The sequence below is a fragment of the Crocuta crocuta genome, unplaced genomic scaffold (genome assembly GCF_008692635.1).
Source record: "Crocuta crocuta isolate KB4526 unplaced genomic scaffold, BGI_CrCroc_1.0 scaffold376, whole genome shotgun sequence".
Taxonomy (NCBI): domain Eukaryota; kingdom Metazoa; phylum Chordata; class Mammalia; order Carnivora; family Hyaenidae; genus Crocuta; species Crocuta crocuta.
In genome coordinates, this window is record NW_027527388.1 from 5,185,166 (window position 1) to 5,202,352 (window position 17,187).

At 35.7% G+C, this 17,187-nt stretch overlaps 1 long non-coding RNA gene across 2 annotated transcripts in view; it reads left to right on the top strand.

The window, feature by feature from the left end:
• LOC144222058 (uncharacterized) overlaps positions 1-17,187 on the top strand; it is a 175,164-nt gene that overhangs the window by 129,068 nt on the left and 28,909 nt on the right. For both annotated transcript variants that reach the window (XR_013332274.1, XR_013332273.1), the window contains exon 2: positions 12,921-13,048. This is a non-coding gene — a long non-coding RNA (uncharacterized LOC144222058). The remainder of the gene's footprint in view (positions 1-12,920; positions 13,049-17,187) is intronic.

A 17,187-nucleotide genomic window follows, 5' to 3' on the forward strand; every position in this document is an offset into this window, starting at 1 on the left:
AACATGTTACAGTTTGTTTCAAATTGTGGCATTTGACTGGAGTTCCAAATTCTTGAATGATTTCTGGTGGGAAGTGTCCAACTAGAGAGTTGGCCTCTTTTTATATGAAAACATCTACTATTCTAAATATTCCCTGTTGGTTACAGTGTGATATTGAATTTGTGAAAAAAAATCAAATTAGCGGTCACTGGATATTCATTATATGCTAAGCAGAGGTACTGCTCTCTATGGGGGTAAGGGAGAAGGTTATAGGTAGAGGGAGCTACACATATGGTTGTAGCAAATTTTAGCCTACCACCAAATCACAGAGCATTCAATACTGTTTGCACATTTCTCCCACAATTCATTGTTTTGTTTTGTAGCTTTGGTTATATTTAACCTGCACATTTGTGTTAGCTGTACTGTTGTGTAAGAACTATACCCATAAGGGTCTTATATCTACTTATAAGTCTGCATGTGTTCAAGTAACATTTTGAGGCACCTGGGTGGTTCAGTTGGTTAAGCATCTGACTCTTGATTTCAGCTCAGGTCATGGTCTCATGGTTTGTGAGATTGAGCCCCGTGTTGGACTCTGTGCTGACAGTGAGGAGCCTGCTTGGGATTCTCTCTCTTCTCCTCTCTCTGCCCCTTACCACTTGCATGCTCACTTGTGCTCTGTCAAAAATAAATAAACATTTAAAAATTTAGTTATTTGAGAGACAGAGAGAGAGAACACAAGAATGAATAGGGGAAGGGCAGAGAGAGAGGGAGAAACAGAATCCGAGACAGGCTCCAGGCTCTAGTTGTCGGCACAGAGCCTGACGTGGGGCTCAAAATCATGAACTCTGAGATCATGACCTGAGCCAAAGTCAGACTCTTAACTGACTGAGCCACCCAGGTGCCCCAACATTTAAAACATAATTTTAAAAATTCAAGCCAGCTCTGGAATCTGTGGGACTTTCTTCCTTCAAGTGGCGTTCGCCCTTCGCTCACTGCCAAGGCTTTTGGAAGCCTGGCTTGAGCTCTGCAGGAAGTTCTCAGGGGGTTCCACTATTAATTTTTGAAATTTTCATGTCATGTGGAGGAATTTGGAAGGAAATCTCTTATTATTTTTAAGAGCAGTGAATAAATTAGTATTTACTGCCTGCTTCAGGTGATCAAGCGTGTCTGAGGGAAAATATACACTACGTTAATTGTTAAGAACAAGATAGTATATATAAACATAAGATGTAGAAAAGATAGGTATTTATAGATTGAAGTCATAACTGTTTTTTTACAAGTATGAATGCATTTGAAGTTCTCAAAGGCAACAGCATTGAACATTGTTCTGGGAGCAACTGTCATGTGTCCAAGTCTGGCCCCTTTCTTTCCTGAGGACTTTGTTTTTCCTGAGAAGGCTCATTTTTGGCCGGCTTCTGCATTTTTCTAGTCAAGCTCATACGTGCATTAATCCTAAGGAGGCAAAGATCAGTCTCAAACTGAAAACTTCTATTTTACTATGCATGGATGTAAAATAAGATGTTGTGTTTTATTTCCCCCATTTTAAAATGTTCTTATTTTTCATTTATGTTCCTAGTTAGTAGTTCACACTAAGTTAAGAGGAGGGAAGAGGTCAGACAATGTGACAGAGGGAATACTTGCAACAAAACACAGACAGAAAATTGTGCTAATAGGTTAACTCCCTACTAATGTGAACAAATCCCTCTGTGAACCTTTTCTGTGATTGCTTATGTGAAGTAATTATCGTCTGGCCTAAAACCTTACAGTTAAATTAAAATTGGCAAATTTTTACTGAGTGCTGTGGTAATGTCATGTTGCCAGCCACAGTAGTGTGTTGTTTTAGGGTCACAAGACATTTGTTCATTCACCCCTTCGTTGTTTTGAGAGCATAGGATATGCTCATCATGCTCCCATCAGATATGTGTGTAAATAATTGCACTACAGTGGGGTAGATTCACAGTTTGGACCAGGACCAAAGGCAGTAAAAAGGAGAGTGTCATCAAATCTGCTTGGTTGTGTAAGGAAAGGCTTTAATAGAGGAGAACACACATGAGATTTGGCCTTGCAGGATGAAAGTCTTAGAGTCGATCAGGGGAATAGTAAGAGGGAACGTTATGGGCAGGATGAAAGTTTGTGCAAGGGATGTAATAATGGGGCTTGTTCAAGTAATTGTACATAGTTCCACCTAGTTGGAGACTCCCAGAAGCCCCTGACTTTGGTGCCAGAAAAGCTGGACTTGAACTTAGCTCTGTCTGACATTTACTGTCTGTATAACTTAGATCGAGTCTCTTGACCTTTCAACACCTGAGTTTTACTCATTTGAAAAATGAGAATAATAGTAATCACCTCACTTTTTTTTTTCTTCATAAGGTTTGGATGAAATATGGCTTTTTATAGAATCTTGCCTATTTCTGGCCCATGGAACGTACCCTCGAATTGCAAGTAGTTGTGGTTCACATTGTCATCAAGATCATTGTTGCTTTTAGGATAGGGGAAGAAGGAGATAAAGTTGAACAGTTGAGGAAGGATCAAGCCATAGAGGACTGTGGGTGTTCTGCTAAGAAATCTCAACAGCGTACTTCTAAGTGTTAATTTCACTGACAACAACCTTTCAAGATGTTATGAAATCCATCTTTAAAACTTATTGTCCTTTATCTGCAGAGTTTAACCTTCTAATTATGTTTCTTTATCAATCTCTAGTATCTTTACTGTTTCCTTCTTTTCACAGTCTTTCACCTGTCATTTTTCTTCTGTGTTGAGCCATATAATTTTAAGTGTTTTCAAAAGATGCACAAATTAATTTTCATTTGCATCTTCACTTGTAGTCGTTTCTGTGAATATTAGGAATCAAGCTTTTAACTTGACACTTTTATCATAAAACTTCTTCAGTCTTAATTTTTTTCATTTATTTTACTTGCTTAAGTGATTCGCAGTTAAGAAAAGGGAAAAATACTCTTGTATCTACATGCTTTACTGGAGCTACAGAACTGACATATCTGTTCTTAATTATGGGGTATAAATAGAATTTTTATTATATGTTGTCAGAAACTTGTTTTTTTTATTTAAAAAATTATCCTGTAATTTAAAAGTGTAGACAAATCAGTTGGTTTAGGTTTGATGGTCTGAACAAAAAAAAAGGAGCTGTGTACAGAAGCTATCAGAAAGATATTTATGCATGAAAATGAATTTGATTCTGAATACATCCCGAGAAAGTATGTTTTTTGCTATATTTCAAGGTAGTTATTTCCATAACTCTTACCAATGATATATTTGCATTGCCAAATCCCTCCTACTAAACTAGAAAAAACTGAAAAATTCATCAGATGTAAAGAAGTTTGAAGAAAAATACATAATCTGGAGTTGTTACGCCTTGCCAACTGAATATGCCAGAATATTACCTTTAAATTTTTCTTATAACAAAATAGTTTTTAAAAATTGTTTTGAAGGATAGTCTTTTTTTAGGCTTGTGAGGAATGGACATGTAAATATGAAGGAATTTATAAAGTAGGAATATTTTTAACATCGCTATTTAAATGTGTCATAAAATTCACCCATTTAAAGTATGCAGATCAAGAATTTTGGTATATTAAGAGTTGTGCATCCACCACCAAAATCTAAATTTGAAAAATTTTCATGACCTCATTACCCTGTGCCCATTATAGTCACTCCCATACCTGCCCCAGCTGTAGACATTATATCTATTCTCTGTCTATGAATTTGCCTGATCTGGACAGTTCATATAAATGGAATCATACAGTATATGATTTTTTTTTTTTTTTGTGACTGGCATCGTTTGCTTAGCATAATATTTTCAAGATTCATCTATTACCTAATATGTATCAGAAATTGATTCCTTTTATAGTTGAATAACATTCCTTTGTATGGATATAACACAGTTTGTTTATCCATTCATCAACTGATAGACATTTGGGTTGTTTCCATATCTTGCTTATTATGAATAATAATCTAATACTCAAAGATAAATTTTGAGTGGCTATATGTTTTTATTTATCTTGGCATGTATATAGGAGAGGAATTGCCATGTCATATGTATGATTCACTATATACTTAACCTTTTGAAAAACTGCTGAGCTGATTTCTAAAGCTACTGTACATTTTACACTCTCACCAGCAATGTGTGAGGATTCAATTTCTCCACCTACTTGTGGTCTGTCTTGTAGATTATAGCTGTCCCAGTGGGTGTGAAGTGTTATCTTGTTGGTGGCTTTAATTTGCATTTCTTTAATGCCTGATGTTGACCAGCATCTCTTCACGTGCTTATTGACCCTTGGTACACCCTTCTGTGGAGAAATGTCTATAACAGGACCCTAGACTGTTTTTAAAAATTGGACTCATTAATTAGTTGTAAAAGTTCTTTGTTCTGAACACCAGCTTCTTCCCAGATATGACCTGGAAATATTTTCTCATATCCTGTGTGCTGTCTGTTTATTTTCTTAATGGTATAATTTGCAGCACATGAGTTGTTAATTTTGATGTAGTCCAATTTATGTATTTTCCTCTTTGTTGCTTGTATTTTAGGTTTCATTTCTAAGAAACCATTGTCTAATCCCAAATCACAAAGACTGACCCCTGTTTTCTTCTTAGAGTTTGATAGTTTAGCTCTCACATTAGGCCTTTTATACATGTTGGGTTTTTGTTTTGTTTGTTGGTATGGTATAAGGAAGAGGTACAACTTCATATTTTTGTAGGCAGATGTACAGTAATCTCAGCCCCATTTGTTGAAAAGACTTCATTGTTCTCTGGATTGTCTTGGAAATCTTGGCAAAAATCAATTAATCATAAATGTAAAGGTTAATTTCTAGACTCTCAGTTCTATACCATTGATTTATATGTCTGTCTTATTCCATTACTACATGTCTCCCTCAATTGCTGTGGCTTTGCAGCACATTTTGAAACCAAGAATTGTGAGTATTTCAACTTTGTTATTATTTTTTTTTCAAGATTATTCAGGTCATTCTGGATCTCTTGAATGTTCATATAAATTTTAGGGACAGCTTGTCATTTCTGCCAAAAAAAAATGTACCTGGGATTTTGATGGATGTGGTGTTGAATCTCCAGATCAATTTGGAAGTATTGCCATCTTAACAGTATTAAGTCTTCTGATCCTTGAACATGGGATATAAATTTATCTAGAACTTTTGATCTTTTCAGCAGTATAGCATTTAGCATTTAAGACTTGCGCTTTGTTAAATTTATTCCTAAATATCTTATTACTTTTATTTTGTAAATAAAATCATATTCTTAATTTCATTTTTACATTGCTCAATGCTAGTGTATAAAAATAAAATTTTTTTGTATATCCATCTTGTATCTTGTAACGTTGCAAAGCTTACTTATTGTTCTAACAGATTTTAGTGATTTTTAAATGATTTTATGTATATAAGATTATATCATCTATGAATACAAATAAATTTAGTTCTTCTTTTACCAACTGGATGTCTTTTATTTATGTTACTTATCTAATTGCCTTGGTAAATTCCTTCACTATGATGTCTAATAAAAGTGGCTAAAGAGAACATCTTGTCTTTATTTTTTAATGTTTATTTATTTGTTTTGAGAGAGAAAGAGATAGATATAACCTTAGCAGGGGGTGGGGGGTCAGAGAGAGGAAGACAGTGGATACAAAGTAGGCTCTGCACTGACATCATGAGTCTGATGTGGGGCTTGAACTCACAAACCGGGAGATCATGACCTGAGCCAAAGTTGGATGCTTAACCAACTGAGCTACCAAGGTGCTCACATCCCTGTCTTTCACTTGATCTGAGGAAGAAAACATTCAGTCTTTCCCATTAAGTATGATATTGGCTGTAGGATTTTTTAAAAGATAGTTATTTAACCACATTGAGGAAATTTCCTACCATGTCTGGTTCATTATTTTTTTCATCGAAGGGTATTGGATTTTGTCCAATTACTATATTATATTCATTGAGGTGATCATATGTTTTTTTTATTAACATGTTGTATTACATTGACAGATGTTAAAACATTCTTGCATTACTAGGATAAATCTCACTTATTCATACTGTATTATTTATATGTTACTGGATTAGGTCTGCTAGTATTTTGTTTAACGTTTCTATGTCTATATTTATAAGGGATATTGGTTTGTAGTTTTCTTTTCCTGCAGTGACTTTGCCTGGTTTTGGTGTCAGGGTGATACTGAAATCATAAAATGAGTTAGGAAAGGCATCCTAATCTACATTTTGAGTTTCAGTAATTTGTGTTTTTCTAGAAATACATCCATTTTATCTAAGTTATCTAATATGTTGGCATATAGTAATAATACTCATAATATTCCCTTATAAACTATTTTATTTCTGTAAGGCTACTGGTGACGTACCCTCTTTAATTCCTGATTTTGGTCATTGAAGTCAGCTCTTCTATTTTCTTATTAAATTCAGCCAGAAATTTGTCAGTAGTGTTCATCTTTCAAGGAACCAACTTGGTTTTGTTGATTTTCTTCATTATTTTTATATTCTCTATTTTATTGATTTTCACTACCTGAAAATCTATTTCACTAAAATATTCTGAAGTATATAACACATTTAGTGAGAGCTCAGTGATGTAGTAACATAAAGGTGAGAGGAGAGAGAAGTGGGGAAGAGGGACAGAGAGAGAGAGATGAGATGTGTTTTCTTTCCTCTCTCTTTGGTAGAAAGCAAAACAGATTTTTGTTTTCTTTGTTTGTAATTTTCTGTTGTGTTTTTGTTTTTTTGACATTTCAATAAGTCCTAACACATCACACTGTGTTGGAGTACCCAGGTATTATCATAAGAATGCAGCATACCTCCAGTGTCAGAGGTAACAACAGCCTTAATGGACTTTAGTGGACGTGGTGGACCTTAAGGCCTGAATGGGATTCCAGATTTCATCATTTGTGAGAGTTAAAGCCAGTAGGAGTACATGAAATTCCAGGCTTCATTTTCAGGGGCTAACTAGTTCCTTCTATATCTTTGAAGATGGTGGACAATAAAGAAAGTTCAAGCCAAAAAGGGGAAAATGTTGTGCTTTTCCTATCCCTTTTTGGGGAGTGCCTCTTAAGAAGAAACCTTAAAAAAGTAGGATACTGTATGGAAGCAGAGTGGACTTGTTTATGCCACAAGCAGATGTAATGGGGATGAAGAGATGAAAGCCATAATTCAAGTGATTTTGTTGTGTTGACAAGCAACTACTAATAATACCATTAGTTGTGGTAAATGAACGTGGGGCTGAAGAAATACCATGTACATGGACATTGCCCATTCCATATTCTGCATTTACTACTTATTATTTATTTTCAGAAAGAGTTCATATGTCTAGTTATTTTAGTGTAATCTGTAAAATCAAAAGGCCACAGATAGATTTACTGACATCATCATCATCATCATCATCATCATCATCATCACCATCATCAATCTTTGCCATGATTAATATCTATTTTACATTTATTAATTATGTTAGTGGTTTTTTTGGTAGGAATTTTATCTCAGCTGCCATTTCCTCTATCTTTCCTCCCTCCACGCATTCTTTTTATGCAATAGAATAAACTGTTAGGAGGTAGGCACTTACTTCACCTCAACATTTTATTCCACTGACTGAGTTCTACTTTGGTGATACATGAAGTTCCAACAGAAACATTATTATGTCTTTAGGCCTTAGGATTGTAAGTTTGCTGAATTTATTATTTACTTGAGTCTAATGAAAGAAATCAAGTTATTAATGTAAATGAGAGGAAAGAAGCACCTTAAAATATATTCCTCCTCTCTTTTTAGGCAATTAGATATCCAGTAGTAAATCATGGGTAAAAGAAAAACAGATGGCCTATCACATTCATAAGGGTTGTATTGAAGATCAAGTGCTTTCAAGTTACTAAATCCCAGTGATTCACTGAGTGGTTCATTCTGACTTGAAAGCATCTCAAATTAGTAATCTTGGATTATCTACTCTTTCAAAGGCATTCTCAAAAAGAAATGGTAATGTTAGGTGGGTAGGAATTTCTGTAATACACTTAATATTGATTTTCAGTATTACAAGCCAAATTTAACTAATACCTGAAATGCTAGTGACAGTAACCCCTTGAGACTGCAAGAATAGAAATCATGTGAATTATTTTTTTTTATTGCTTCCGGATTAAGTATCTGTGTCTTTACAGCTCATATTTTTCATCATCTTCCTATGTCAAATTTTATATGTTTTAAAAATTAGTTCAGAAGCATTGTTGATTAAAAGGCAGGCTGAAAAGATAGAAAAGCACAATATTTACTTCATTTACATGTTTTATTGTGTTCTCTATTCTCTTTTTAAAAAAACAGTAATCTACTTTTCACAGGTGGTTTCATGTAAATTCCAGATAATTTGGTAAATCTTCAAAGCTTTGAGAAAAGTTAAATATATCATACAAATAGCATTTTCCTAAGCCATTCGAAAGTTAGTTGTTGACATTGTTCTCTATCATTATGAATATGCCAGAGTGTATTTCCTAAAATCAAGGGCATTTTCCTACATAGCCCCAGTACAACCAACAAATCAGGAAATTAACAACGATGTATATTACTACCACCTGATATCCAGATGTTATTCAGTGTACACCACTTGTATCAATAATACCCTTTGTAAAAAAAAAAATTAAAAAAATAGTGTTCTAGTTCACATATTCTAATCAGTGGTCATGTCTTCTTAGTCTCCTTTAATCTGGAGCAGTTCTTCAATCATTTCTTAATTTTCAGGACATTGATACTTTGAAGATTTCACACCAATTATTTGGTATAATAACCCCCAATCCAGGATTGTCTGATGCTTCTTCATGATTCACTTCAGCACATTATGCATCTTGGGCAGGAATATCACAGAAATAATGTTATGTTCTCTTTTGTACATGATTTGTTTCATTACTGATGAAGCTAACATTATTCACTTGATACAGATGGCTCTGCCAAATTTTTTCCCCTTATAATTTATAAGCTTTTTGAAGGGAGATACTTGAGACCATGTAAATAGTCCATTGTTCATTCAATGTTCAGTTTATTCATTATTTATTTCTATCACTGCATACTGTCAGATTCCTATTTTATTGAATGAATTATCATTAGTTACTATGATTATTTCTTCTGATATTCAAAATGTCCCAGATTTATTCAGTTCTTTAAGATCTTCTTTCTTTCTTTTTTTTTTCTTTGTTGTCCTTTTGATACTTTCCATACTATCCTCTTTTCCATGCTGGGCTCTAATATCTGACTCAGGGTCACTACTACCACTGGTGCCTACATTAGACATCTGCCTTACTCCTCATGGACTCCAATTACTCGCTCTGGGCCACTGAACTCCTAGGTTCCAGCCTCTGTGCTGCATGTACCTACAGCCTACTTTCATCCAATGGTGTTTGGATATAGTTGAAGAAGAAGGGAGTTAATTTCTTAAAGATTAAAATTACATTAAATAAATACACTCAAATGATAAATATTAGCTTTATAAATTGTCTATCAGAAAACAAAGTTATGAAAAAGATAGCCCCTGCCTATTGATCATCAGATAGAACATGAAGAAAACTCAAATTCCCAATTGTACAGATGACTGCCAAATGCATACTGCCATCCTAGATTTCCCTTTTGAACTACAGACCCATGACTAATTGCCTACCTGAAGTCTCCTCCAGGATGTTTTAAAGTCATTTAACCTACTGATTTCTAGTCACGTATTCTCCAGTGTTCCGTATCTCACTCTCTTGGATGATGATACTTCTTTTGACCCATTAATGAAATCCAGAAGCCTATGGATTAACTTTGCTGCTTTATGCTTCCTTCTTCCCACATCTGATTTATATACTGCCCCTTAGATTATTATATATTTATAACTTAAATGTATTCACTTCTGCCTATCTCATCTGCCACCACTCTAATATGAGATAGTTCTCTCATCCCTCAAGTGTTGAAATAAGGGGTGCCTGGGTGGCTCAGTTGGTTAAACATCCAACTTCAGCTCAGGTCATGATCTCACGGTTTGTGAGTTTGAGCCCCACATCAAGCTCTCTGCTGTTAGTGCAGAGCCTGCTTCAGATCCTCTGTCTCTTCTCCCTTTCTCTGGTTTCTCCTGCTTGCATGGATGCGCTCTCTCTCTCTCTCTCTCTCTCTCTCGCTTTCTCGAAAAACTTTAAGAAAATGAAAAAGAAAAGAAGTAATATCCCGAGTCTTTGCACCTGCTCGTGCCTACCCCAATCCATTTTGCATATTGCAGCAGAGAGATGTTTTCAGAACACAGTTAGGTCAGACCAAGCATGCATACTCCCTTCACCATTGAACACATGAGTGGATTTCCATTGCTCTTGGGATTAAGAAAAGATATCATGGAGCATCAAGGCAATATCAGGGCTGGTCTCTGGTTACCTCTTCAATATCATCCTACTTCATATCGCTTCCAGGTCCCTGTGCATCAGCCATACCTGCCTTCTTTCTTGTCAATTCTTTAAATGTTCCCTGGTCCCTCCAACACAGAACCTTTCCAAATGCTCTTCCCTGTAACTGAATGCTCTTCCAGCATGTACACAGAAACAGCACTGTTTACTTAAATTCTCTTCTTCCTTAAGATCTCATTTGAATCACTATTTCCTCAGGACACCATCCCTGCCTGTCTGACACGGTCCCTCACCTTATTTGAGGATTTTCTATTAACATGAACCTTTCTCCCTAATTACAAGTCTCTGCCTATATTTATTTGTGGTTGATAGGTGCTGACCACCCCCACCCAAAATCCTGTGCTCCATGACAATGGGGACAGTGGTTATTTATTATTATTACTTTATTTACCATTATATTTTGGCATCTAGCAAGCCTTCAATATATATTTGTTGAAACTGAATGACTAATTCACAGGTAATTTACTATTGGGAGTCCAGGAGAATTTTTTTTCCTCCTTCCTTTCTACAGGTCTCTTCCCCTGAAGTTTTCTGTTCATTATGCTCCTGCTTCTTTGCTTGTCATTTCTGGGACTTCTTGAGGCTAGATGCCTTTTGTAGTATCTTTCAAAAGTATCTTTTGAAGTACATTGTTTCTGTCCTCTTCAATTTGTACAATTTGCCAAAGATAAAAAGAGAATTTCCTGAGAAAAATAATAAAGATAAGTGGTATAATGTTTGCAATTAATGTTACTTACTATCAGCCCATCTTTAGTATTTTAGTTGTAAAATGATTTGCAATAGGCAGACTATAACATCAGTATAACAGTGTGCAGCCGGCACTTTTCATTCAGCACAGGGAGAGAAAAGATAGCAAAATAATTGTTAAGAGAAAGCAACTGTTCAGCTTTCTTTTATTTTCCGTTGAGAAGGATGTCCAAAGGGCAGATAATTCCTATGACCTCCCAGTATGATCTGCTTCTCTTAAAGCAGTAAATAATTGAGTGAGGACTATGATTAGCTTAGTAAGACCTCAGGATAAAATGTATGGATGTCACAGTTTGACAGTTATTAACAAAGTAGCTCTTTTTGTCTGTGGGGATGTTTGTTTTTCCGGAGAGTCTGTTATCTCAATGTTGCTTGATACTCCCTGACAGTATGGGTGTGATGTGTTTTGGGGCCCAGGCTGGGGTGAGGGTTATTTTACTTTCCATTTTGTATGGGGGGTTGCCATTTTACTTTAGAACGAACTTTACACATCTGGCAAGATATTTCTGCTTATTTGATAAGTTATTCATTCTCTATTATCTCTAAATGCAAAAGGTATAATCTCATCTCAGCATGAAAAGCTCTGAGGGCAAAGCAGTTCTTAAGTCAGGGAGAATCAAAGGATTTTGCTTTGAGATAAGAACAACCATGTCTCAATATGTTTCATTGATTTTCTATTATAAGAAAAACACATATTGCCACATTTTGTTATAAAATATTAGAGGAAAATATAATTGATAAGATGCTATATTTTACACGTAAACCATTTTTTGTCCAATGTAACCAGATGTTATACAAGGAACATGTCAAACTCTCTCTGAGACTTCTAGCAATTATATTAAAAATTAGCATTTTTGTATTTGCACCATTTTAACCAAATTATTTTTCATGTTATATTATTGTTGATACTTTCTTCAAAAATAGCACTTGCTCCATATGTATCTGTTAAAGTCCCAATACTTTCTAGGCATTGTTATAATCCCTAGAGTATAGGGACACATGAGGTATAATATTTGATCTCAGTGACTTCACCGTTTTTAGAATCTAGTAACACCTTGCATTTCAAACTCTGGTTCAGCCCCTTACTAGCTGTGTCAAATTATTTAATTTTTCTGAACTCTAATTGTCTATGAAATGGAAAGACTAATAATATCTACTTTATAGGACTGTTCTGAGAATTAAATGGGGTAATTTTCTATGGCATTTGAAATATGGTTAAGTACTCAGTAGATATCAGCCTCATTGTGGCTGCATTATTTTCAGAAATATTTATCATCTATAGATTTGAAAAGTATCCTAAGGAGTGCAATTATAAGGGTCTATTTCATGAGTAGGTTTCTTAGTACTGCCCTTTGTTGATAGAGTTGTGTTAAAAGTGAGTTGAAGGAACTCTAACATCAATCATCACAAAATGGATATGACTTTAGGGATTCAAGAAAGTCCAGGCAGTCTTCCAAAACCTCACCTAAAAGAAGTATATTGAAATGTGATTTAACTGTAAATGCTACTGGGAAAAATAATAATGTCTTAATTATTCAATAAATGTTTTTTTATCTTTATAAGTTTGCTATTGACACAAGATGGTTGCCAAAAATAAAAAAATAAAATAAAAAAAAAAAAGGAAAGAAAAATCTCAGTGGCATGGAACCATAGGCATTTATTTATCTCAGTCAGTTGGAGGTACGAATCTAGGCCAGGCTTGGCTGAGTAGCTCTGCTGCTCTCGGATGGGTCTCCTCAAGCACTGTGGATCGATTCTGCTCTGTGTGTTTCATATTTTCCTACAGGATTCAGAAAGTCGCCTTGACTTGGTATTCTCACGAAGATGGCAGAAGTATAAGAGGGATAGCCCAACTGCTTGAATGATTCTCAACCTTTTGGTACCATTACCGTTGCTAACATTCCATTGATTAAGGTAAGTCATATGGGTGAAACCAAAGTAAGAGTGGTCCGATACACTCCACAACTTTAGTGGAAGTAAAACTGAAAAGCTACATGGCAAAGGGCACAGATACAGAGAATGTTAAAGAATTGGGGCGATCAGGACATGTGAGTCTCCAGTGGGAATAACACAACCCACTCTGGTGCTGTGTGTTCCCACAGCTTCATTCCTACACCACCCAGCCTGCCCTCCTCCTATATCTACTGCCTGGAAAGTCCTCTGTAACCCCTTACATTGTACCGCATCAACCATTTCATCTTATTAACAGTGCCATCACCCAGTTCCCCTTACATGTTTCCCTTTAACTAAAACTCGGCTTCCTCCTAATATTGCAAATTCCTTTCCAAGTGTTTCATGTTCTTCCTTTGATGTCATTTGGTGGCAAGTTCAGGCAGTATATTCTTTATATTGTTCATACCTCTTTTCAGGTAATTGTTCTTTCTCCAAGGCTCAATAGCTGTTTTATGAGCTGACATTTTCCACTGCTGTTTATCTCTTTTCAGCTTAGCCTCTCAAATCACCTTTTTCCCTGCCAGCTTCAGAGTTCAAATCCACTCCCTTTCATGATGTCACTTTTGCCCTTACAGTTTTTTAGAACTCTTTCTAGGCTTCCATAATTGGGCATTATTCTATTTCCCACTTCTTTGGTTCTTCCTTTGCCTCACATACTGGAAATTTTCTGCCTCTCACCCCATAAATATAGGAATTCTTTAAAGATTTGTCCTTAGCTTTCAACTCGTCATTTTCCCCTTGGTAATCTAATTTGTTCCCACAGGTTAAATTATCATCTTTAGTGATAGAGTTTTGACTTTGTTTTTATATTGGCTTCCTTCCCAAGAAGTGAACTTTCATCAGCTTGCCATACTTCTTTACTGTCTACAGATAATCTGTATCTGTTTTGATGACCCCTATTTTCTTTATTACTATCTCAGTCCTTCCAGAACATAGGATCAAAATTTCATATATTCAATTTATTTTAATGTATTTACTCCTTTCTATTCTAACCTAATTAAAGCTTTCCACATTCTTTGTGTATCATACAGACCTCAAATGAATCTAACGCGCATCTGTTATCTGCCTCTTTTTTCCCCCCCAATCTTGGAAAGCCCAGTAGATAAAAATATGACCAAGATTGGTCCCAGACTTTAAAGAACTCCATTGGATGAGGCATAAAATAAATATTTGGCCATAAAAAAGACAAGTAAGGGCCATTCTGGTGGCACAAAACAAATGCTGTGGGAATACCAAGAAGCAAGAAATTAATTCTGGTATGGAGATCTGTCAGAGTGGCCTTCACAGAGGATGTAATATTTGAGCTGTCTTTAAAAGAGGAGTCAGAAATGAGGATTCTTGACATTTAAAGGTTTACAGTCTACAAAATGTGTGACTTGTATCAGTGTCCATAACAGATGCTTGCCTGCCCCTGGGAACATCAGCGACACTATAAAAGATTTCTCTCCATTGCACCAATGTCTCAGGAAATCTTGCCTGGTTCCGCCTTCTGAGTTTACCTCTGTTTTGTTCTGAGTCTTGATACCAACCTCCAGTTATGGTTTTTTGGACCTTTCCTTATGTTTTGTGCCCACTCTTACTAAATCAATTTCAATTCCCTTTGGCTAGTTTTCTAAAGCTTCTGATAAGAACTTGCTTGGGAAATCCAGTCACTTGTAGAATCTGACATGCCTTCTTAATTTGGTAGGTATTCAGATAATTCTGGGAGTAAGTAATTCAGTGGTACGCAGATTCAAAAGGAGAGTTCCTTACAAGCATTTCGCCTTCTTCTCTGATAACTCTGGACCATCCCATCATGAATGAAAATTACTTTTTTTTTCCTGATAAATATTGCTTTCTTGTCTCCATCTTTTGGTATCCGAGAAGAGATTTGTGTGGGTATGTAAAGGAGAATGTCTGCATGTTTATCTTTGAAAATTTGCAAGTCTATCCTTACTATAGTCTGTCTGTCTTTTGAACAAGATGTGTGGCCAGAGATAACAGTAGCTTACCTCACATTTCCTGGGCACTAGAACACTGAGCCTGAGTCACTCCTAATATTGGCTGGAGCTCTGTGCACACACCTGTGTGAGTCAGCAGTTCCAGGGGACCTGGGTGCACGGATGATACTCACATTTGCGTGAGTGGACTGGCGTAGTCTCACTCGGGGCTTGCTTCTGTGTATAAGCAGATCTGGTCAGATGCTGAAAGAAGAATAATAATGAATACCTCCTATCCTAGGAACCTGCAATGGAAATAAAATCAAACCAGGTCCCATGATAACAAATAGTGCATGTTGGTAAAATGGTTCTGCAGGACTGCCTAGAGAAGTTTTGAGTTCACAACAGGATGGATTATGCAAGAGAATTCCTCATTGTTCGGGAGCAACAGCAACAGTTAGGCTAGGGTTGAAATGGATTAGCATTATTATTTTTTTTTGTTACAGGTTTCCTTATATATTCAGTATGAAAACAAGTAATTCGGCTTTTTGGTGAGATCTCAAAAGAGTTGCTTTCTTTTTTTAATGTTTTATTTATTTCTGAGAGAGAGAGAGAGAGAGAGAAAGTGTGAGTAGGGGAGGGTCAGAGAGAGAGGGAGATACAAAATCTGAAACAGGCTCCAGGCTCTGAGCTGGCTGTCAGCACAGAGCCCAACACGGAGGCTCAAACCCACAAACTTTGAGATCATGACCTGAGCCGAAGTCAGACGCTTAACCGATTGAGCCACCCAGGAGCCCCAAGAGTTCCTTTCAATTGAATTTGCTAGTGTGTTTGTTTTCTGAAAGTGCATTTCCATTGCCATTTTGTAGTAAGACTACAGTAAATAGTCTATGAGTATGTATTTTATCTAGAAATTACAATGGTAAGTGCCTGGTCAAAATACATATTAAAAGCTTATAGGTCTAAATATAGTTTTCAAATGTAAAAAGAATTGGGTTAATTTGCTGTGACCACAGCTACATAAACAAGAAGGATAAAAGAAAAACACATTATTATCACATTAATCACACATATGAAAAATCTGTAATACACAATAACTATAGCTCTCCAAAAATATAATACATAAGGAACTAGAATTCCTGGAGCCAAGTCTGTTATTTTTCTTGAAAGTAGTCCTGATGTAATTGTCAAAGCTTTAAATGTGCATCTTAATCTCCACATTTTTATAAACTTAAAAGAGCAGCAGGATCACAAGACGCCATTCCAAGGACAATTTCACCTTTTTAATTTTTTAAATAATTATGAGCTATTTAGTGAGAGAAGCATCTTTGGAATATAATTAGTAGAGCAGCATTGACAAGGAGGATGTGGTGAAAACACAAACGGACTCACACATGCCAAAATGGGTAAGAGAGTGTGGTTTTTCTTAATGAAGCAATTTAATACAGCAATGGAATTCTATAACAAAAGGAATTTTAATTGCATGCACTATCATAATTCTGCACATTTATTAGAAAAATCAAAATATTAAAGCTCTGTTTAACAACTAAAATTAATATTTTCCTTCATCCTTCAGTGTGTTTTAAGAATCTGAGAGAGTAGTTGTTAAAATTTTTGAAGCCAATGTACATGATAAAAGTGTTTGAAGAAATGGAGGTATTACCTTCTGATATCCATAGGTATTCAGCACTAGACATGCTATTCTAAGAAGAGTACAGCCTTAACTTTGAACTTCTGGGAGGCAACAGATTGTAATTGAACATGAGGAGCTTTGGAATTGAACATAACTTGGTTTGAGCTGTGAGCCTTTGGCAAATTATGAAACCTGCTCGAGTCTCCATTTCTTCACTTACAACATGGGGAAACTAATATCTAATTCTTAGTGATAAAATGTTCCATGTAATATCAAGTATAGAGTGTCTTGACTGAGGGTGCTCAATAAATATTTTGTTCCAGTTCTTTCTCCTGTAAACAAAGCAAAAACATAATTGAGTGGTAGCATTACTACTGTCTTCAATACTACTATTAGCAATAATTTCTGTTTATTGAACATCTGTTATATTATCTGTATTGGGACAGTGGCTTTGCATACAGTTCATTGAGTATCTGCTATGTACTGAGTATTGAGCTGCCTACTTTATAGTATATCCTCCACATAAAATTGTAAAAATCAACTTTGTA